The following is a 24,842-nucleotide window of genomic DNA, read 5'->3' on the forward strand; positions in this document are numbered from 1 at the left end:
AAGGAGAAAGTGGACAGTGCCATTCAAATATTCATCTACTGACCATTCATAATTTAAATGGTTAATAGGAAAGCACAAGCTTAATTACTGCACTAGCTACAAATCTAGTTGCCAAAGCACAATGCTACAGGTCCAACTGCTCCAACAGGAAAAGCAGCCCAGTGTAGAAAGATAAGAGAGAAATAGAGAGAAAATTTTATACAAAGAATAATAAGAATAAGCATTAAGATCACTAACATTAAAATAGATAATTTATATGTAAACTAAAATGAGATTATGTCTACCTGTCCAACAAAAAAGCATGTCAGTAAAAGATTAGGAAGGAAACCATTTATCTTCTCTGCCTCGGAGGCTTCAAACATGGAAGCTAGAGCAATGGCTAGCCTCCAACCAACCTCTTACTGGAACGGTCGCTTATTTATTTTCCTCTCAAAATCTCTCGAATCCTAAGACCAAGAACAAATTCACAGACCTGGTATTGTCAGAAGTGAAGGTAGTCACCTTTTAGCTCACCAGTGGAACAACTGGGTGCTAAAGGGAAGGGATGCTGGGGCAGAAAACTTGCCAAAAAATAAGCCAAAAACAACCCCTAGTACTAAGAAATGTCCCAACCAACCAGAATCAGGCACTCTTTCCTCCTCAGGAAGTTGAAGCAACAGAGGAAAAATGTAACAAGAACAGTCTGGAATCTCTTCTCCAACAACAGTCTCTTTTAAGAAGTCTGGCACTTCAAGGCCAACTCAAAAGACTAAAGATGTAACCTCACGTCTACCATGAGAAAGGCCCCAATACTAGGGCTAGACTGTATATCCCAGCACCATCCTCCTTTAGGAGAACTAGGGATCCTAGTAACTTTCGTCACGGGTCTGGTTAACTGTAAGTGGAAGAGGCAGGAAAAGAACTAGAGGACATTCGGGAAGGCAATCTTGCTCTTCCACTGCCACAAGTAAGGGATGCTGGTGACAGTACTACGGAGCAGAGGCCTGAAGAGTATAGTAAGTCCTTTGAGACGGTTACTGACCCCTGTTCATTAGCTTTCATCTTACCCTCACCCAAACACTGCATCTTACAAACAGGTGCAAAAGATACAAGAGAAGGGTGTTCTACAACTAGTCCAGGGCAGGTCTAGGCTTCTACAGCTGCTTGTCCCTTGTAGAGAAGTCAACAGGAGCTGGAGACAAGTCATTAACCTCTCAGACCTGAATGAGTTCGTACATCAAACTCCATTCAAAATGGAGACGCCAAACACCATACAAGTTACCATCAAGAAGGAAGATTACGTGCTCTTGGTAGACTTGAGAGACTCGTACTTCCAGATACAGACTTTCAAAAAAGTTCCTCCGATTCATACTTGGAAGGGAGGTCTTCCACTTCAAAGGCCTCTCCTTTGGGCTGTTGACCACTCCACGAGTTTTCACCTGAATACACACACTAATCTTGGCTTGGTATCATTCCGGAGTTATTTGTCCACTATACCTGGACGACAGGCTTATTCTTTTATCCTCACAGAGACAGCTCCAACAGTGGGACGAATCTCTTTCTGTTACGATCTGGGGTTCAAGATAAATTTAGAGAAGTCTAACCTAGATCCTAAGCAGAGGATGGTTAACCTGGGCATAAGGGTAGATAGGTTATCGGGGGGAAAATGTTCCCTTCCAAAGACCTAGACAGTGCAAGCAAGTTTTTGGGCACTAGTGGTGGTCGTATTGTGAAGAAAACTTTCACGAGGGATGAATGTTTGCGAACGCTGACGAAAACTGGAGAGTCGATGAAGAAGATTGCCAATTGTATTAGCGGGCTCTTCGAAGAGGATGAAATCATTTTGAACCAAAAACTCTGCTTGTGTGAAACAAGTTCCAAGAGGCGGGTGGGGGTGCGCCAAGGTTAACACTAGTGCTTTATCCTGACCGTTGATGGAGAGTACTGGGTTAGGTTCTAAGATGGAAACATGTGCTAAACTCCTTTAATTGCATGATGATGGATGTCCAAGAATCTAGGAGTACGAATCCTAGTGGTCAAACGTAGGAAAAGTAGCAAGAAGAAAAACGTCGTGCTGCAAGCAGTTTTTGGTACAACAGCAACCTGGAAGCGAGCTGACTAGTGATGATCAAAAGTGGGCGAGTGACTATCACGAGCAGGCGAATGGCGAGCAAGAGCTGGCGAGAGATCACAAGCTGGTGAATTCGAAGCCAGCAAATGGCGAGCGGCCAAAGAGCAAGTGACAATCACGAGCTGGCAAACGGCGAGTAACGATTAATAGCTGGTGAACGGCAAGCTGGAGAGTGACGGTCACCAGCTGTAGAGTGACTATCATAAGCTGCCGAACAGCGGACTGTAGGAGAGACGAGTCAACTTGATGAGACGAGTATCGAGGAAGGCCAGGGAATGGTCGAATCCAATTTCCACCGAAAAAATCCCCCAAAGGAAAGATCGAACAGGTGAAGGAAGTCTCTCCCACAGACAGAAAAGTGTGACCAACATCTGATGCCCCAGTCTACAATTTTCCCCGCAAAAAGGAAGATTGCTGAAGAGTGGCTGGTGGAGGAACTCCCTTGGAAGGGAAAGTTTCAACACCTGGAGGTGAACCTCCAGGCAGCACTCTCTGCTTCCCCTCAACGAGCTCTAGCTCAAATAAAAGGTTGACATCGAGTGTTGCCTGAGAACAGAGTCGAAGTTTGTGCTCTGGGTACCCCAGAAGGGATTACCCGAAGGATTCCTGAGAGGTCTAATCCCGCGTACAGGAAAAGCCAACGTCAGTGCAGTGGACAGGAATAGACGAATCCAATTCCCACCAGATGAGTCTCCTGAAGGAAAGACCAAACGGGTGGAGGAAATCTCTACCGTGGACAGGAAAAGGCAACCAATATCTGGTACCACTATCGGTAACTCTCCCTGCAAACAGGAAGATTGCTGAACAGTGGCTGGTGGAGGGACTCTCCCTCATAAGGGAAAGATTTACTTCACCTGTTCGGTGTTTTCTTCAGGGGAATCCTCTGGTAGGAATTGGATTCGTCCATTCCTGTCCATTGTGCTAATGTCAGCCTTTCCTGTGCTCAGGATCTGACCCCTCCGGAATTCTTTGGGTAATCCCTTCTGGGGAACCTAGAGCACAAACTTCGACTTAGTTTTCAGCTCAAATTGAAAGTCGACACTAAGTGTTGCCTGAGAAACGAAGCCAAAGCTTGTTTCTGGGTTTTCCCACAAGGGTTTATCCTTAGAACTTAGAATTCTAAGCAGCAACTGCTTTAGAGAGAACTGATCACGCGAACAAGAAAAGACGGCCAACAGCGTGATGGTCAGGAACTACTGCAGGCGCAGGCGAAGAAGGTGGAAACTGAGAAGGAAAGGCTACTTCCCAAGAAACAAGAACATTCGACTTCGCACTCTTACATCGGCTGAGGAAAAAAACAAAAAAAGAATGAAAAAGTTCCCTCGGGAGGATACTGTAATTTAACCCTCGGATGGGAGAGGTGTCCCCCGAGAGGCACAGAAACAAGTTAAAGACTAAGCACTCCATTCGCCAGCTGCCATCGCCGAACGAAGGAGAGCGGCGTCATTAGTGCTGCAGAAAAGTTAACAATTTTATTTAAAATTAATTAGCTCAAGAAAAACCACTCGGGAGAACAACCCAACCCGCGGGCGGGAAAGGTGTTCCCCGAGTCGTCAGCGAAGAGGAACAAGGCCGAAATCAAGCTCTAGTTGACAGCTAGCAGTCTTCCCTCTGAAAAGGAGGAGTATTCACACGAGATTACCCCTGCAGTGGAGGCCAACAGCCTACGGGTTGTCCGGCGTCAAAGGGGGAGAGGCCATAAGAGAAGGTTTCTCTGCCCTTAGAGAACGACGCACTACGCTCACAGCAACACTCACACTGTAATGATAACGAAATATTCATATATGTATACAAACATTACATGAATGTTTTAATATACAGTACACAAAAACATAAGAAAAACAGTAAAAAACAGTTGAAAGGAAAGAGACGAACGTCTACTCTCTCCAAAAGTAAAAAGTGATGAGACAACACAGGTGTGTGTGTATGTGTGTGTGTGAGCTCGGTAGCTGCCTACCGCTGCTTACTAGAGGTATGGTAGTTTACACCTCACTAAAAAACTTGCGGCTACCTTCCAGCTTCGCTGTAAGTATAACCCCTACTAATGGCAAAGGTTTGTATTTAGTGTCAGAACAAGTATACTTTTCCTCTGAGGCTCCCCCACCCTGGGAAATCACTGGTGCCCTTAAGTTAAGAACCACTGGTATACAGTACAATATATTTGTATAGCAGAAGTGGTGAAGCAGCAAGGTAAAATGTGACTAGCATCATGTTTAAGTACAGTATTTAACAATACAGAGCTATTGTGAACAAAAAGTAAAAGACAAATTTCAATATAGGGCCAGCATTAAATTAAGGTTGTAGTTCAATTCAGGGACAAATAATCAACCTCATATATTTCATCTTTCCTACTGTGAATAAAAATCACTTGCATATAAATACAGTAAGCTATTGTAAAGGCCAAAGATATTTCAATAAAAAAGGAGGGAGGAGAAAACCAGAGTAATGCAGAACACATACTTTGCAGAATAGTTATATACTGTAATTCATATAATACCATTTGTGAAAACCACTGTAATTATTAATGAGATGTGAAAAGTCAAATCAACACAACAAGCATTACTTTCAATGCCAATAACTGAAAAACCAAGCTTAAAAACAAAATTGCCATTATTCTATAAAAATAATTAGTTTTTTAGTGAAACACTATTTGAATAATGTAAGTAAAAGTATCTAAAACCTACCTTATCATGGAACCTAGCTCCATATTCTTTCATTGCTGGAGTTTCTCCCACTTGCAAAGCAAACTTTATTCCTGAAATATTTTGGTTAATTAGAAGAAATAATTGAAATTTTAATAATAAAAATTTATTTCTACCGTATACTCTCTTGATGTATTATTAGGGAATTAATTTTTTTTATTATTTTCGACTAAATTTCTTTACTGAATACAAATAGCCTCGTAAGAACTTGCATTAGAATTTACCTAAATAAAGTAAACCCGTGATGAGCTAGTGGTCAAGTTTGCAAGAAAGCTGAAACACTTTAGCTGATACACCATCGACAATAAAAATATTCAAGAGCATCTACGATATGAAATGCCATTTCCCAAAATAAAAAAATATGTTGCTTAAGAGCATCTACTTTAGAGAGAAGAGAGATATAAGGATCCAGATTACCTACTCTGTCTTCTGTCTCCCAATACACTTAATGCAAAAGAGCAAGGGTTTAGGTGCAGAAGGATTTAAATTATTTAAAGAATTCACAACACTGCAAGAGGAATGCTATTCTGTAAGGTACAGTAAACATTTAGCACCCTTACTGAAGGAAAACTAATGTAATATGAGCAGTAGGATCGAACTATGGAAGTTGGGCTGGTGTAAGCAACTGGGCTGGCAAATCAGACTTGCCTCCCACAAGAAAAGGCTTAAGATCTATAAACTCACCACAAACTTGATGGGTAAGCGAGTATCAAAGTGGTGTATCATGATCAAATCTGCTAAAAATGGCTACTATAATCTCCCTGTACATCATCAACTTGATTGGCAAAAAGTGCATTGGTATGTCAAATAAGTTTTTTCTTTCTCATTTCCTTTGATTTAAAATGCCTTGGTCTCCTAGGCTGTTATTATTATTATTATTATTATTATTATTATTAGTAGTAGTAGTAGTAGTAGTAGTAGTAGTAGTAGTAGTAGTAGTAGTAGTAGTAGTAAAGCTACAACCTTAGCTGGAAAAGCAGGATGCTATAACCCCAAGGGCTCAAACGGGAAAATAGCCCACTGAGGAAGGGAAATGAATAACAGAAGTAATGAAAAATTAAAATATTTTAAGAGCAGTAACAGCATCGAAATTGGTCAGTTATTCTGTTTACAACGCTATACTTCTCACAATGGTAACTTGAAACAGTGATTTCCTTGTGTAAAAATGCAACTAAGAAAGAATGCCAATAAATCCAACAGGGAATTAAATTAAAATGCAATAAACACTTATAGAATCTGGTAAGAAAAGTGACTCCAGAACACTTCCCATTTGTCTGCCCACAAGCATCTCTAGTCCCCCAGCTTGCAAAACCAGAATATTAAAGATTTTTGTTTATGAGGCCCATGAAAGAAATCTAAGACAAAATTATGCAACTGATGAAATATGATAAAGATCAGCACATATCTGCAGGACTATGAAATAAAAAGGAACTATAATTGCTAGCCTTTTTCTGAATCGGAGACAAAAATATATCTGGTATCCCAAAATGAAGTTGAGGACCGAGTGATATAAATAGTCTTGGAAGTAACTACTTGACAGATTTGGAAGAATAAGCAGCTTTCAAATTTACCTTATTCAACTTTTTACCTTAGCAATGAGGTTACATGAGGTTTGAAAACGAGATAAGATCTGCTCCTTATTTTCTTTCTCTTCAACTTCTTTTACAGCAGGTTGAACATTGGGAAAATTAGTTTATTTCCTGGTTTGTTTACAACTGGAGTGGATACAGGGGTTTCGGCACATTTGCTCAGAGAGCTCTTTTTGTCAGTAGCTGTACTAACATCTACCTTTACCACGATTGGGTTAACCTGTGACAAGCTAAAGGACAAGCGTGCATGCGAACAGAACAAACTGCCTAGCAAAACATGATGCAAACGACTTAGTTTAGTTGAAATTTCGTTCGCCCCATCAAGATTTAAGGGTATCCTACAATATGTCATGCCATTCACATATGTAATATGATATAGTTCAGGAGGGCATACTTAAGCAAGTGGAAGGATATTAGGATTAAGATTACATAGAAACACTAGGATTGGGGCAATGCAAGGGTTCAATAGCAGAAGGGCCTAAAGTAACAGATGAATTCGAAGCTCTGTGATAGCCTTTCAAATCTGTACTGTGCAACAAAATTTCAGAACTCTTACTGAAAGTTACATTACTGTATTAACACTTGAATCAATTTAGGCAGTGAAGTTGGGTTTGGCAACAGGGCAGTTATTATCAAAATTATCACTTTCCAGAGATGAATTATTTGACTCTTAATTAACAATGTTAAGAGCCTTAAAGCTCATGACTATCAAAATTGGCTGATTAAGTGAATTATTAAAGGTAGAGGGGTGTCATCATTGTCATCTTACCAGAAGTAATCAACTATCCTAGTCTTGCCTGGATTTTTCCCTGCAAAAATCAAGTTCTCTCTAGTGCTTTGAATTTTTTATTTGATTGGCAACCATTAAAACATACTTTCTATGAGGGACCATGAGACAAGCACTTCCACACAAAATTGTGTAAATAACTACAGTAATGCCCTCGATAATGTACACAAAGAGAATCCGGATCCTGATCTCACAGAAAAAATTCCCAGTAATAACAAATCCAGGGAAAATCCTCTTAATGTGCAGTTAAGTAGGTAAAAATTTCGGAGCATTACTATTATTACTGGCTAAGCTAAAACCCTAATTGGAAAAGCAAGATGCTATAAGCCTAAGGTTGGCCAGGGCACCAGCCACCCGTTGAGATACTACCGCTAGAGAGTTATGGGGTCTTTTGACTGGCCAGACAGTACTACATTGGATCCTCCTCTCTGGTTACGGTTCATTTTCCCTTTGCCTACATACACACTGAATAGTCTGGCATATTCTTTACATATTCTCCTCTATCCTCATACACCTGACAACACAGATTACCAAACAATTCTTCATCACCCAAGGGGTTACTGCACTGTACTTGTTCAGTGCCACTTTCCTCTTGGTAAGGGTAGAAGAGACTCTTTAGCTATGGTAAGCAGCTCTTCTAGGAGAAGGACACTCCAAAATCAAACCACTGTTCTCTAGTCTTGGGTAGTGCCATAGCCTCTGTACCATGGCCTTTCACTGTCTTGGGTTAGAGTTCTCTTGCTTGAGGGTACACTCGAGCACACTCTCCTATCTTATTTCTCTTCCTCTTGTTTTGTTAAAGTTTTTATAGTTTATATAGGAGATATTTATTGTTGTTACTCTTCTTAGAATATTTTATTTTCCTTTTTTCCTTTCCGCACTGAGCTATTTTCCCTGTTGGAGCCCCTGGGCTTATAGCATACTGCTTTTCCAACTAGGGTTGTAGCTTAGTAAGTAATAATAATAATAATAAGGGAAAATAGTCCAGTGAGGAAAGGAAACAAGGAAATTTACAAAGCACAGTAGAAGTAATGAACAATTAAAATATTGTAAGAACAGTGACAACATTAAAATAGATTTATTATATGTAAACTATAAAAACCTAATAAAAACAAGTGGACACTAAATGATAGAATAGAGTGCCTGAGTGTACCCTTAAGCACAAAGATTTTATAGCCTTGGAATGACAATAATTTGAGCTACTGTAGACTTGAAATATAAAAAAATAATTAAGCAAAGCAAAATAGTATATTCTTACCTTTAACTAAATTCTCTACATCTTTCGGATGACTCAGGTATTTAGGGTCTATTATTGGAGCCACCGTTGGGTCTCTTGATTTGAGAGTAATTGAACCTCTGCTCTTCGCTCTCGTTAACATTGGTGCAATACTGAAGCCCTCTTTGTCAAATATGGATTTGTAATACTTATAGAAGAACTGAAATAAATAGGTTTTCTGCAATTAATTGAAAGCGACAGACTTTCCACTGGTACATGAAATAAATATCAATGTTGAAGGCACCTTCTCAAAACACACTAGATTGAGTTACTGTACTTGTATTTGATCCATTTTAAAACAAAGTTATTTTATCATGAACTTTGATAAAAAATTACAATTTAGTTTAAACCATTTCTTGCTAATCTTCCATTAGTTCATTGCTGTTCCTCCATTGGAAGGAATATATTTGATCTGGGGATATCTATGAATAAAAGGACTCGATTTCCATTTGTTTTGTGTAATTTCAATATCAAATAAAATTAAATGATTAAATTAGGTGAAAAGAAGAGAGAAGAATCAGCAATTGGTAAATTTGAAGGTGCCAACAGATGTTTGCTTTAAAAGATGAAAATGGAAGTATCAACAATAGGGATGGAGTGATAAAAATGGACAGATGATTGCTATACAATAGTAAAATAAGAAATAACTTTGCCAATAGAAATAATGAAAAAACTGATGCAAAAGATGACAGAAGATTTGAATAGAGAAAGCAAAAATGTATGAATGATAATGAATATGAGTAAAAGTAAAATACAGTATAATGTTCAAGGAAAATGCAGACAAATAATCAAGGCCGAACCTCTAGAGATTGTTAATGAATATATGTACTAAGACAGAGTAAGATGGGATGGCGAGCTCTAGGTAAACAAAATGACATTATGAAAATTAAAATCTTTTTCTCTGAAAAGAAAAATATTTAACCAGTGGCACCCTAACAGTACCAGCTGAACTCGGTTGAGTCCCTTGTCAGGTTGGGAGGAACATAGAGAGTAGAGGTCCCCTTTTTGTTTTGCTTCATTTGTTGATGTCGGCTACCCCCAAAATTGGGGGAAGTGCCTTGCTATATGTAGGCCTATGTATGTATTAACTTATGCATCAGAAACTTGGAGCCTTATTAAAGGTTAAAGGTGTTGGGTTTCAGTTACAGTTTTCTCAGAATAGATGCTCTCTAGAACGTCAGCCAGGCAAGCCAAACAACCAACTGTGTTGCCCAACCACAGCAGTGGCTTCCCCAGTAAACAGCTTAAACTCACAGTCTCAAGCAGGGATCGATCTGCTGCAATGCTTATACTAGGCGAACATGTTACTACTGTACAAGCCGGGAGGCCTTAAAACATACTCCAATAGTTACAACTCAAAGAGCTATGGGAAGAATAATAACGGGATTAACACTAAGAGACAGAAAAAGAGCAACACCGTCTAGGCAATATATAAGCAATAGGTTTACAGATGTACACGCTGAGTATTTACTCAGACCTCATGTCCCCCCTCGTAAGGAGAATAGGGGGACAGCCCAGCTATAACCAGATATAATAGCTAAGCAGCTGCTTGCAGTATAATCAACATTCAGCTGACAGGGAAGACGGATGCTGTGCCTCCAATAGAGGGGAAAAAAGAAAAAGTGCCCGTCATTCTTTTCCATCCATCCCAGATAATATCAGTAACCTAAATCCTCAACTAACTGCTAATTATCCTGTAAGGGAGCAAAGGCAGCAATACCACTTGCTCAGTAGCCACCACAAGTCCTAGAGAGAAAATATCTAGGACCTCTGTATTACGTTTTGAAGGTTGTGGGTTGTGAAGGTAGTTTGTTGCCTCCATACACTAACCTGAAGTACCTGCGTTACTGAAAGATTCTTTCCCAATGCCAGGGATATGCTTATGCCCCTGACATCATGAGCTTTGGGTTCTCGTTCTTCCCTCATGGGAAGAAAAAGGATTAATAATGCAATCAATGACCTGCCTAATCCAGGAGGAGATCATGTTCTTCATGATTTTTCTTTTTAACCCTACTCGTACTTATAAACAAATGTTTATTATGAAGGCGAGCTCCTCTTGTGCGTTTGAGATAGCGCCTTACAAGACACAAAAGTAATTGATAAGGATCATCAGTTACTTCTCGATGACTCAAAATCTGGAAAGATCTAAACCTGGGGTCAAGACCACTAGAATTTGAGTCCTCGCAGTAAACTCATGGATGAATTCGAACAAGACCTTGAATAAGTATGTCTTCAGAAAGACCATGCTGCTCACCAACTTTCTTAGCTAAGGCCAGGGCAAGCAAAAAGACCATATTGAGAGCCAAGTCTCTACTGTATTGGAAGCTCGACTTAGCGGCTTGTAAGGAGCTCCTTTAAGGGAATGCATGACTTCTGTCACATTCCATGGATGTGGTCAAACTTATGACTGGGGGCAAGCATACTCAAAGCTTCGAGCAAATAAGAATGGAAAACTATGCCAGAGGAAATGTAGACCCCTTTCAGTCTAAAGTCTTGAGCGATAGCTTTAACAGCCAGCGATGAGCAGTTTTTCCTTTTGGAGATACAATAAAATCTTGCCTATTAGAGGGATATTGGCTCTTAGTGGAGAAAGACAACTTCTACAACACCAACGAAAAAAAGATTGCCCACTTCACCTGATATACTGAGGAATTCCTGAGGTATCCAGGTATCTATTTTACCACTGGTTGTGAAAACTCCATTTGAGTTCGGAGATACTGGATAACCTCCAGGCGTAAAGTCATAAGAATGCAACTATCTTGTGGTAAATCTTGAAATGCAGTTAATGCAACAGGTCACTAAGGGGAGGGGGGGGGGGTAACTCCCTCGGAATCTCCACCATCAGCAGTAGAAAGTATGGCTAGACTACCATTGTGCCTGTGGCCATAGCGGAGCTATCAGTCATAGATAAATTGCTTTTATATCTGACCCTGTAGAGGACTTTCCTCTAGAGGAAAAATGGGGGAACGCATAGACGTCCAGGTTGTCAAACAAAGGTTGGAAGGCATCCTGGAATGCTGCCAGTGGGTCTAGTACTGGCGAGCAGTACACTGTAAGCTTACGGTTTAGGGACGTCGCAAAAAGGTCCATGTTTGGCGAACCTGACAAAGTTATTAGTTTGTTTGGTATCCGAGAACTCAAAGACCACTTGGATTTAACTATCCAAGTCTTCCGGCTCAGATTGTCTACCAGGAAGTTCTTTTTGTCAGGTATGAACCAGGGCGACAAGGAGATCGCATCTCCTCTGTCCAATGCAGGATTTCCATGGCTCGTTGGCAAAGTTGCTGTGAAATAGCACCTACATGTTTATTTAGGCAAGCTATTACAGTTGAGTTGTCACTCAAACACTACTGAGTGGCCCGCTAGAAGAGGATGGAATTGTTGAAGAGCAAGTAATGTTTTCAACTCCTCGAGGCAAAGGCACTCTGATTCAGATATTGCCCAAAGGCCATGTGCTATAGCAGATGAGCCCCCCCAACATTTTTTGATGCATCAGTGAAGAGCATCAATTTTGGATGAGGAGAAAGGTCTACATCCCTGAAAATGTTCGAGTTGAGACCACCAACTCAGGGTCTTTCTTCTGCTCGTCACCACTGGAATGAACATCTCAGGAGGGTTCCTGCCCTGAGACCAATTGGTCTTCAGTATCCATTGTAGTGAGCTTATGCAAAGAATACTGCTTGACACTAAGCACTAAAGAGGCTAGGTGACCTAACATTCGCTGCCACAGATGGGCTAACAGCAAGTCCAACAGGAAGAATGATGGCTCCACTTTTCTGAATCTTGCGATTTTGTCCTGCGAAGAAGAGGCTTTCGTTTCATTGAAATTTATCCTCATCCTTAGGTATACCATTTCCTGGTTTGGCTGTAAGTTTGACTTCTGTTTAATGTGATCCCCAGATTAAGTCTCTCCATCAAGTCTGCCAGGATCTGCCAGTCATCCGAATAGCAAAGAAGATGGATGCCGTTGGCGTGGACCCAAGCCGAGACTGAAGTGAACACTCTTGTGAACCACCCGAGGGGCTGTGGATGGACCGAAGCACAGCACCTTAAATTGGTATACCTTTTAGTGAAGCATAAAGTGAAGGTACTTCCTTTAGGGTGGATGGACTGGGATCTGAAATTCCACATCCTTTACGTCCATCGAGATCATGAAGTCTTTTGGTCTTATGGCCAGCCTGACCATGGCTGTGGACTTTATCTTGAATGGAATCCGTTGCACAAACTAGTTTAGAGCTGAGAGGTCGATGACCAGTCTCCAAATTCCAGGTGTCTTTTCTATGAGAAAGAGTTGACTGCAGTAGGCTGGCAACCTGTCGAGGACCTCTCGGAGGGCTCCCTTCTCCAACATTGTCTGGACTTCTTCCCCCGAAGGGGTTTGTCCTTCATTGATCTTGTTGCGAAAGAAAAAGATCTCAAGGGGAGACGAATCAGGGGAGGAGGAGAGCTGGTGAATAAGACAACGTAACCCAATCGGAGTACACTAACTGTCCAGGGTTCAGCCTCATGGCAATGCCATCTCTGCCATCTGAGTCTCAAGCATTTTCCCCTGGTGGTACTGTGGGAAGGAAGCCCTCCCCCGCCGGGAACGTCGACCACTTCCTCCAGATCTCCCCTCTTGTCCTCTGACTCTTTGCCTTGTAAGTGAGGCCTTTGGGGATTACCTCTCCTAGGCTGATATTGTCTTTGGCCAAATCTGAAATTCTTGAGGCCTTGCCTTGGTACTGGAGAAACATCAGGCCCTGAAGGTGCCGAAGCAGGAGGCCGAGATGTTACTACCCTGTGGAGGAGGGAGTCTTGGCTTGCCTTCCTCCACTTCTTGGTCACTGCCTTGATGTCTTCAAGAGAGAAAAAAGATCTCGGTCATATAGGTGGAGGCCTGAAGCATTGCTTTCACCATACTCTCCATATTCAAGGCACCAGTGAAAGTAGACACCATTAACTTGGCCCCCAACTTCGTATTCAAGCCATGGGCTAGGACCGAAACTACTGTGGCTAGGGGCTAAAGAGAAGGGTCATCATTCATGATATTACAACACAGTATTTCCTCCATCTCACAAAGGGAGGAGGAAGTAATTTCATTGCTAAGGAAGTCCTAACTTGCAGAAATCTGATAGTCGACTTTCACAAGAGACCCAGCTACAAGTTTTGACCAAGGCTGTTCTAACCTTGACCAAGGCTGTTCTAACCTTGGTCTGTTGGCCATGGGACCAAGGCATAGAACATTATTGCTTCATCTCTCTCCTTAGAAGGGTAGTAATGGGTCTTGCCAAGGCAATTGATCAGTCTCATGCATGCAAGAACTTGCATGAAGGTCGATTCTGACTCGCTTTCTTGCATATCGGGAGCCTTTGGGCTGGCTGGAGCTTGAAGTTCACCTATAGAATTATCTAATCAATAGTATTCCTCCATCTCAAAACCCGAACCCAGTCGATTCTTAGATGGATCAATGTTGTAATCAAACTGTGCAATGGGAATGAGGCCTAGGAGGGGCAACTGCTTCACAAGTTGCAAGAGAGGCTGCAGCTTTTTGAGCCTGCTTCTGAAAACTCGGATCCTCTAGAAGCTTATTAGACCAGTTCTTAGGAAGAGTGTACATGTCCTTCCTCTCCCAGGCCTTACCCATGTAGGAGGTAAGGATGATGGCATTTCCTCCTGCTCATTAGTCTTGAGAGATTTGGTAGGAGCATGAACCAGGATGGACTCCAGTTGTAAGGCTTCAGAAGAAGGAACTTTCTTGACAACTTTGATTGGTGAAAGCCTGTAGGACTAGGTAAATAAGGTCTTCCTTGGAGATCTCAATCCTCTGTGGGTCCTAGGGGAGAAAGTATTTCCTGGAAGTGCAGTGTCCTGCCTTATTTTATGGTGCCTCGGGTGATACAACCCCTAGGTTTTCCCAAAAAGGTTCCAATTTGGCAGCCTGTGGTTTGACCCTACGTGTTTCCAGACTGTAATCTGGTCTGGAAACGGGCTCCAAAGGAGCGTGTCCATGTATGGAAGCGAAAGGAGCTGCCACCCCGAGGAGAATAGGTGCTGGCCTGTGAGCAGGAGCAACCCTATTCCCTTCAGCACAATGAAACATCGTCGAAAGGCATCTTAGAGGCATGGGAGAACCCGCGAGTTTCCCCTAGACCTGCAAACATCTCTAGAAGGTCTATGAACAAGCATGCTTGTAGAGACTACTTTAAAAATTTCTTTCAATAGGTAAGCCTTTTTCTAGACTGCTGTAAGTTTGTAAATAGTCTACGAGGTTCGCACAGAAATGCGTAACGGTGTGAGATGCATTATAAGAGCGCGTGGCACATCAATGGTTTGCGATTGGAAGGTTCACGTCCCGTTGGAGGTACATGCTACCCCTTTCGATGAAACCAACTCAACAGTTCATGAGCAAGTCTAGCTTAAAATGGTTAAGGGGCAAGAAGCACTAAGCACATGAGAGTGTGGCTGTTTAAAGTGCTTTCTTGAGCAGCTAAAGACTGCTTAGTGGGTTGTGGATGTGCTTGGCTCATGAGTGTGTGGCAAGCAAAGCTCTCAACCCTGCCAAGTAACAGTGATGGTGATCTCACTTGAAAAGCATGTACAGTAGCCTGAGCGTTCTGGAGACTTGCCAAGTCTTGCGAGACAAAGGTATCAAGCTGTGAGAACCACTTGTCTGCGGGATGATTGTTTTAAGAATCATCTGGTAGCTCCAAGGAGCTTAGCTCCGAAAAGCTAGGGCGAACGGTCTATGAGCAGCCTGGGAAGGATGAACTCCCAGGTGAGGGCAGCCTCTTGTGCTTGTAAGGGACAGCCTCTCACGCTTGTAAGGAATAGCCTCTCGCGCTTGTAAGGGATAACCTCTCGCGCTTGTAAGGGATAACCTCTCGCGCTTGTAAGGGATAACCTCTCGCGCTTGTAAGGGATAACCTCTCGCGCTAGTAAGGGATAGCCTCTCATGCTTGTGAAGGCGCCTGCCGAAGGTCACTGAGGGGCTGCCATGCTCAAAAGGGTTGGGATGGGAAAGCTCAACAACGTACTGAGCAAACTCAGCTTGCAGTCTCGCCCGTATGGGAGAGACTGTTGGAGAGACATTTGATTGAATGTTATTCCCAAGAGGACAAGAAGGCTCTACGTGAGTTTACCCCAAAGGAAGAACACCCTGGGTTAACGCTCAACTGAGAGCTAACACCGGGAAGATGTCTATCCTCGCGAGCTTGTTCACCACCCGAACTCACACAGGGCAATTGCACAGGGGGAACATTGACCTGAACACTGCCCCTAGGAGGAGGAGTAAGCCTGACCTCGTGCTATACGTGAACTCACCCCGAGAGATAAATGTGCTGGAGTAACACTCGCCAGAGTACTACCCCACAGAACCTCTAATGGAAGCGGATCTCGTGCAGAGGAGGAAGATTGGGGGGAGGGGGGGAGAAGAAGAGACCAAGCATTAAGGGACTTTATTCTGTCAGCTCTCGAGGGCAAAGAGACAAGGCCAACTCCGAAGGAACAGGGGGCTTGTCCTGTGCTCTCCGAACCAACACCTTTAGTAACCTATCCTTCGACAGGGAACCCAAAAGTCCTAAGGATGGTCACAAGAGACGCAGAGTGTCATGTGATGCAGAGTCCCCAAGGGAGGAAATTTCATCGCCTCGCTAGGGAAGACAGGTAGAACTTCCAGATTCGAGGATTACCAGAGAGGTAAATGCCCATTGCTCTTACTCGATCACCCATCAGAGGAGGCCACACAAGAAGAGACCGAGGGGGGGTGGTATACCAAGATAGGGAGGAAGTCTTAAGGATTTCTTCGACTTTAATGAAGACCATGAAGGAGAAGAATCCTTTAGGACTTGTTCCTCCTCTTGCTGTATTACTCCCACTGGGAGGATGATCACTCATGATACTCAGTCCAAGGTGAAGCCTTCATAGAAGAGTGTCCTTTGCACGAAGGGCAAAACTGGAGAGGATTAGCCTCTACAGACATAAGCTGCCCGCAAGGTTAGGAAAAACCTGCATGTTGGAAACCTCCTACAGTACTCAACACGGATAAAAAAATAAGTTATTAAAGTCTTTATTCAAAGTCTGTACTAGGAGCATAGAAGAAATCTAGAATCAAAGTGGTGGTGTTGTGAGCGAGCGGTGCTTCCCTGCTACCACTGGTGGTTATTGACACCTCGTTAAAAGTTTTTATAGCCGTGTTCCAGCTCACGCTAGTTTCTATCTCCGATGTAAAGAATGAAAGTTTGTATTTGTCGGAACAACTGGCCATATTTACCAATGGTACAACTACAGTATTTAATAAAATCCTTTCCTTTAAGCTCTTTGCAACATACTTTTGGTACCCCTTCTTCATAGCAGCCCATCATCTTTAACTTTTGCCAACTTTCACTTATTGGTTAAGCAAGCCATATATCAAAATAATTTGGTGATCGAAGTAAACTATTTTAGAATAACCATAAACATTAAAAGCCTCGCCTTTGGAAGAACCTACAGTAGTTTCAAAAATTTAAATTCTTAAATACATTACAGAGTCTCTGCATTTTATAATTTAGGGTGTCAGATGTAATCCATTCTCTTTTCAAAATAATGATGAAATATACACACACACAGTCAAACCTCTAGCTACGAAAGAATCAGCTTAAGAAATTTTCACTTCACGAAAGGAGATGAAAAATTTTACGACTCGGATCATGAAAAATGTTTCTGACAACGGAAGGCGGTACAGAGCGGGAGCCCGACCGTATCCGAGACGGATTTTAAAATTTGCGCGCCGTCAGCTCGTAAACTCGCAACTATTCTCCTGCGTTCCCATTGGTTATCTCCCTACTCGGATACTAGTTACCACCATGAGATCCTGCTCTCCTATTAGTCGGCATCTACTGTACTGTATCCCATTGTGCATCCATGTGCATCGGCATTCCTATGTCTTCTCGTTCCAGCAACGGTATCGTACGCATGGACTTGGTGTTTGTGATTTTGCTTTTGTAACAATTTTTTAGTTTTACTGTACGTACTGTTATTAAGTGTGATACTTACGATACATCATTAGCCATGGGTCCCAAGAAAGTTGCTGATGTCAAGGGAAAGAAGAGGATGATGTTTTCCATGGAGATGAAGATAGAAATAATCAAGAAATACGAGGCTGGCATGCGATCAAGTGTGCTCAGGAAAATTTTAAGAAGCGGGAAGAAACATGCTTCTTTGGACGAATATTTTAGTGAGAGACCTTTGGTAGAAGGAGACCAAGCGCCAGCTAAGAAACGAAAGTGGCAATGATGAAGAAAATAGGTAGTGTAATTAAATTTAGAAAATAGAAAACGTTAAGTAAAGAAAATAGAAATTTTATTTTAAGTTTATCGTAAAGTTAAGCGTTAATATTTCCTGCCATTTGTAGATGCGTTTCCTAAAATTAAATGATAATGTTTTCTGTCATTTATAAATCTGTTTTGTAAAATTAAGTGTTTACATTTTCTGCCACTTGTACGTAAATGTTTTCCGCCGTTTTCATCCTCCTCTACCGCCCCGCACTTCGCTCTCGGACATCGCCTTACTCCAAAGGTAAGGTTCCACATTTTTGTTACCCTATTTTTACTGTATGCTCTAATTAAACACATTTTCCAGATTATCAATGTTATATAATCTATTATTAAATGATCCAAAATACCGTACTTTTCACATATTTAGTACTGTTTAGTGGTGCATATAATTTTATAATCATTTAATGTGGTGTTTTTCTACGGTCTAGAATGAATTAGGCTACTTACATGTAAAAGGCGATTCGCTACACGAAAAAATCACTTCACGAAAGCCCTTATGGAACCAATTAATTTTGTGTTGCAAGGCATCAATGTAAACAGCGTCTACATCCAGGGAATTAATAATGAGAATCAAAGAGGCTGATGAAGAGTCAGTGTAAGGAAAAAAAAAAAAGGGGGGGGAGTGTATCCCCCAAATCAGGTAGGTCTCAGCAAGAGATTGTGCTTAGAAGCACAGCAAACTGGAAATCCATTCTATTGTATGGTTATGCACCAAAGATTTCTGTCTGTGATGTGGTCCTATACTACAGATATACAGGGCATTGTATACACCTATACGAATGGCATATTACCGTCAAGGCTAGTACTTGGGGGTAAGTTAACTGGCACAGTACTTCAGTACCGATATGGCTAGCAGTTCTCCAGCATGTCAGTGACTTGTCGGCTGTCAGTGGGTCGCTGACAGAAGTTACACCATCCTAGCCAGTATTCGCTCAGGACGTCATGGCTTGAGCCCAAAAATATATATCCAAACTGATCTTGAATTAGTAACTACTTTACCAAAATAGAAACTTATACCTTTTTATCATAACCAATGATTTCTGGAATACCAAGGCCTTTGTCTAGGGTAGTAGTTCCAGCAACAAAAAGGAACTGAAGCTCTGGCCAGTAAGGATCTCCTTCATCAGATTCAATCCAGGCATGGGCTTCAATGCCAATTGGTGATGCAAAAGGCCCTGTGAAAATTAAAGCTTTTTATTATCTAATTAAAATGGAAAAAATAAAGGTAAGTAGCATTACATACAATAACACACCCATTTATACTTTCTACAAAATCTTATTACTGGTATACAAATGCTGTACATATAATGATTGGTAAAAATTTCAATGTGCATTGTCATCTAGTATTCAGAAATATCAAACCAACATATCTGAGATGTTAACTCCTACCTTGCCTTTCAAAGATGTAATCTTTCAGAGCAGATGGATTGGCAAATGTTAAAAGATTTATCGAGTGCCCAGGATCTGTTGTCCAGGTCAGTCCAAAGATGGACACATGGTCTTGGAAGTTCTGGCCTACACCTGGTACATCAGCTACCACATTAATCTGTAAGCAAATAAAGTTGTTAGATCACTCACTCAATCTTGATACAATATGTTTATTATCCAAAGAGGTTGAAAGTATTTTGACAATCAAAACTTAATACAATGTTAAAGTTAATTGTATGGTAACACTGTACTGTGAAGTGTACACTGGAAACATCCTCATTATCATTATTACCTCTGCCAAGGAAATATTGGAATCAAGTCTGTTCGTTTATTTGTGCATGTGGACATTTACTTGTGGGCAGGAAAACATCAAAACTACTCAACGAATTTGGACCAAATTTTCACCACAGATAGATCTTAGGCTGTGGACGACTCCATTAACCTTTGGCGGAGGTCCAAAATCTCTGATTACTCCTGTTATTATTATCATTATTGTTACATTATTATGAATACTAACTAAGCTATAACCCTAGTTGGAATAACCCAAGGGCCCAAACAGGGAAAAAAATAGTCCAGTGAGGAAAGGAAATATATTACAAAAGAAGTAATGAACAATATAAAACGTTTTAAGAAGAGTAACAACTTTAAAATAGACCTTTCATATATAAACTATAAAGAGACACTGATGTCAGCCTGTTCAACTCTAAGTTTGAACTTTTGAAGTTCCACCAATTCAACTGCCTGATTAGGAAGATCATTCCACAATTTGGTCATAACTGTAATAAAACTTCTGGAATACTGTGTTACTGCTCAGCCTTATGATGGAGAAAGCATGACCATTAGAATTAACTGCATACCTAGTATTATGAGCAGTAAGGTACTGTAAATGCAGAATTTCATGTACTCTTTGATTACGGTATAATGAAAACCCACAATGCACAATAAAAGAGAGGAATTATATCTTACTATCTACATAACATAAATTTATTCACTGGAGATATTCTACATTAGTACCCAGATATTAAAGAATTATTATTGCTTTTAGAATCTGGACTCCAACAGAGAGCGGAATTGGCCCCACATAGACAATCTGGATTACAGTATAGTGGAATATTCCCCTGCCTCCACAATCTGGGCTACAGTAGCAAGTGGAATCAAATTCCACCTCCATAATCAGGACTACAGTAGCAAGTGGAATCCGCCCCGTCTTCACACACTGAACCACAGTAGAGTGAAATCGGTTCCACCCCCACAATCTGGACTATACTACCGAGTGAAATCAGCCTTGCTTCTACAATCTGGTCTATAGTATTAGGTGGAATATGTCCAGACTCCACAATCGGGACTACGGTAGCGAGTGGAATCTGCCATGCACGCAATCTTGGGAGTATTCTATAGAACTTGCTAGGGACAACAAGGAACACTCATTGCCCTACCCTCCATCTCGGAACAACTGGGAACAGTAACTTCCGCCCTCAATCTCAGGATAACAAGAAATTGTCACTACCTACCTTCAATCTCTGGACAACACTAAAGAGACAATGCCCACAGGGAACCATCACTGCCCTCAAAATTAGGGCAACAGGGAACTGTCACTACTCACAAAATAGGAAAACCTGGAACTGTCACTACCCACAAAATTGTGAAAAATGGGGAACAAACACTACCCTCAAAATTGGGACATCTAATAATACACAGCAGCTAACAGTAGCAGAAAGTCGAGGTGGTCTTGTGGACAAGACCTTATTTTAGAGTTGTTTACGGTGACCATCGGGAGCGATTTATGCCCACCAGAATGAGAACTAAATTGTGTTCCTTTCAAACATTGTAGATTTTCTTTCATTATTTCCCATCCTGGTGAGGCGATACCTCCAATATTATTACTTTACTACATGATAAAGGTTGCATAATTGGTACTAACACAAGCCTGTGTCTTTCAATAACTATCAAGTTTCTCAGGAGGTACAGCAGGTTCAAAATCTTTTTTTCCCAGTTAACCATTTCCAACTGGCTAAGAACTCAAGACTTTGGGTATGTTGAAAACAACCTCCACCTAACATCTCAACTTGTAAACAACAAATTTTAATTTCAAACCTTATCTAAGGACTTGGGTTTCTAATATTATAGTAGAAAATGATACAAATGGAACAAGGGTTGATATCTAGTCAAACACTATGTGACTAGTAAGTTTCCTAGGTAATTTTCTTTTAATATTTACATTGGTCTTGTCTGGTCCGGTTGGATCTTATCTTAAAATCTAAGCTGGAAGCCAGGTACTGGGACGGTGACCAGAAAGGTTATTCAGCGCGTTTGTGAATACTTAATATTAAAATGTAAAATGTTATTAAAAATATCTAAAGCACTTTCATACTTCACGGCATAGGCCTACTACAAACAAAACTTTTCAAGAATCAAGGAAAAAATTAAAATAAACTTACTACATGCCGGCACCCTACAACATTAACCTATAAACCACCTAAAATGGCATTTCCGAAGCTGAGAATTAAATATATTGAACAAAAAACCACGAGTTTAACCTAAAGTAATCTATCACTCTATATGAGGTGGGTATGACCAACCATCAATCTTTTCAAAATAATCTCAACCTCTCTCGAGAAAAAAAAAAAAAAAAAAACGTATGTTCTGATGCTTTTATACTAATGACTAGGAGGGGAGATGGTCTAGGATCTAATAAGTCTCTTCATGCCCAAGTCGGAAACCTTCATTTGAATCAGGTTTTTTTTCGCTTCCTTGTATGCCAACTTATTACCTTTATTTCCTACATAAGAAGGAACCTTAAAGAAATGAAAGTTTTGGTCACTTATTCCTTACAATGTTGGTGGAATAGTAGTACCTAGAAAAACAGTTTACTTCATAAATGATATATGGTATTGAGACGACACTCCTGAAACTCTAAACCAGATTCTTACCAGTTTTAGGAAATAGATGACAACCAAACAACTAAAATTAAATGAAAATAAAACCAAGCTTATGGTGGTTGGAAAGAAAAACAAAGAAACTTGGGCAATATTCAAATAAACATATATAACAACTCTGTCACGATATCTGGTAAAGTTCGTGATATAAGAGCGTTTCTTGACTGTACCTGGTCTCCTAATGGCCAAATAAATAATGTAGTAAAAACTGCTGTATAACATCTTGGGAATGTTGCTTTTGTAAAGAAGTATCTGGATGACCATTCTACAAAGAGCCTTGTGATAAACTGTTATTACCAGTTATTGACTACTGTAACGCCATCTACCTAAAGCCCAACTTAAGAAATAACAACACATAATAAGCAGAGCAGCAAGACTGATAAAAGGTGTCTCAACCCGAAAAAAAAGTCACTCCTATGGCCTACTAATGGATTTATAGTTGCTGCTTATTAACGCAAGAATTGAATTTAGAAGATATACAATAATTCATTATCAGAACTGGACATCCAAAAAGTCCAAGAGAATTGCTACATATCGTGCAGCCAACAAACCTTGTTGACATAAGAACAGCTATGGATAATTTCATGTTATTGGAACCAATATATACGACTACTGTAATTTCTAGAGCTTTCAAACACGCGGCTCCAAGACTACAATAAGCTCTCGCAAGACATCCGAAAGACAGAAGATATTGAGGTTTTCAAAAGGAAACTGGAGAATTCCTTGTTTTCTAGGTGCTTCGATAATGTGGATTTAACAATAAACGAGCAATATGGGGGGTGAAATACTGAATGCCATGGAGTGTATACAATAAAATGACTGAAGGTCCTGTAAAGAGTAAGGTTCCCCTGCAGTATAGGACCAGAAAAGTAGCCCTTAAAAAATTACTACTTGAATACTCCCATATACTAGTAATAAGATTAGAAATTTCAGCAATGACAATTTCGCCACTCTTCTACTATGGTATTATTAATAATAATGATAATAAAAAGGGAAAAAAAGGTCGATCGGGCAGAATATAAAGTAACGTATAAATCACCTAACTCTTACAAAATGGAATGGTTGAACCCTCCAACAGTTAAACAAGTGAGTCGGTCAGTTTCACAACTGATTTTTTTTCTGTAAAAGTCTGAATAATAGATCACGGAGTCTGCAGTTTCAGCTTAAGTAAATTTCTAAGAATTAAAAGAGTTTAAAGGGTTATTAATTTTCTCCTTTTAATCATACAACTTGAGTCTCACTGATGAAAACCATGATTACCATGACCGATGGAGGACATTAGATTGATATAAATGAGAATCAGAGATGAAAAGTCGAGGTAAAATAAAGAGGGTCAAATATATAGAGAAAGATACTGAAATTTGACGGGGAAATAAGTTTAGCCTTTCCTTAAAAAAAAGAAAAAAAAGTATACATACTGGTTTCCAACACTTCGATTCTTAAGTAACAATACAGTATGGCTAAATCAACAATTGAAATAAAAAAAGAGACATTCTTACATTTTATAACCAAGAACAAAGTTAAACAATTAAATGGGCGGAATTTACCCCATTCCACCAGAAATAAAACAAATGGTCGTTTGTTCTCCGTCCCTGGAAAGTGGGTAAAAACGGAAAACACACACATTTCTATTGCTTCTACTTCTCTGGATCAGAAAACCCTCGAGGTTAACGCTACATTAATATTTACCTAAGCAAAGTTCATTAATTATGTATTCAGGGTAATTAGGCCCAATTCTTAATTATGGTGTCCACTTCTCTGGAGTCGAGCACATGTTACTTTGTATTTACGCGGGAGCGAGGTTAATAAAAAAAAAAAACTTGTAGGCGTATAAGTTTGGATGAACCTTCCACTTCTTAGATAGGTGAAATTTGAAGGCACTCGGTGATTAAATTTTAAGAGCATTTCTACATGACAAAATCAACGTAAATGCAAGAATAACCGACCTTTAAAGACCCAATACCAAAACTGTAATTGGTAACAAAACAAAGACTATTGAAGCATATCTACGTAAACGGATTTTCTCTTAGGGAAAAATCTTTATATTTCAAGGTAGCAAGATGGTGGTAGATAATTTAGAGGATTCTATGCAGCTGAAAGTATCATAATATGTAATAAACATAAACGTTGGATTGTGGATGTCATTAAAATAAATAAAATTGAGATTATTAAGTATTTACCGTGCTTTAAGAGAGTTCTTTATTAATAAATTATATTCCTATGCTATCATTTACATATAAGATAAGATAGAATTCCCTTATCACAGCATGCATACCAATATCATGATTGGCAGACCACGTTCAAGAAGGGCATCCATTTATGGCAACTTGTCATTAATAACAGTAATTAATGTACCGGTGTAGCAGGAAATTTTCCCCTCCTAACAAATTCCCCCAGGGGATATGACCCTAGGATCGATTTCCACCGGGAAAAGCAGCCTGGTCTGTTATTTCCCCACGGGGAATTTTCTGACCAAAAATTTTTCCCCCTGTAGGCAATATCTCCCCCTTTACATAGAAGCTTTGACCTTTATTTCCACAGAAAATAAACAGTTCTCCCGTTATCACCCCCTCTCCAAACGGCCACAAGGTGGGAGCCTGGGGCTTTAGGTGGGCGAAAACGAAAAAAAACGTGATTCTTTTTACACTTTCGAAATTCGTAAAAGGCCACGGAACCTAACACACCCACCTAACCTAACCTAGTAGTTCCAAAGTCACAGAC

General features: G+C 40.5%; 1 pseudogene; it reads right to left on the reverse strand.

Moving 5' to 3' along the window:
- LOC137632544 (glucose dehydrogenase [FAD, quinone]-like) overlaps window positions 1–24,842 on the reverse strand; it is a 220,302-nt pseudogene that overhangs the window by 13,482 nt on the left and 181,978 nt on the right.

The sequence above is a fragment of the Palaemon carinicauda genome, chromosome 41 (genome assembly GCF_036898095.1).
Source record: "Palaemon carinicauda isolate YSFRI2023 chromosome 41, ASM3689809v2, whole genome shotgun sequence".
NCBI lineage: Eukaryota > Metazoa > Arthropoda > Malacostraca > Decapoda > Palaemonidae > Palaemon > Palaemon carinicauda.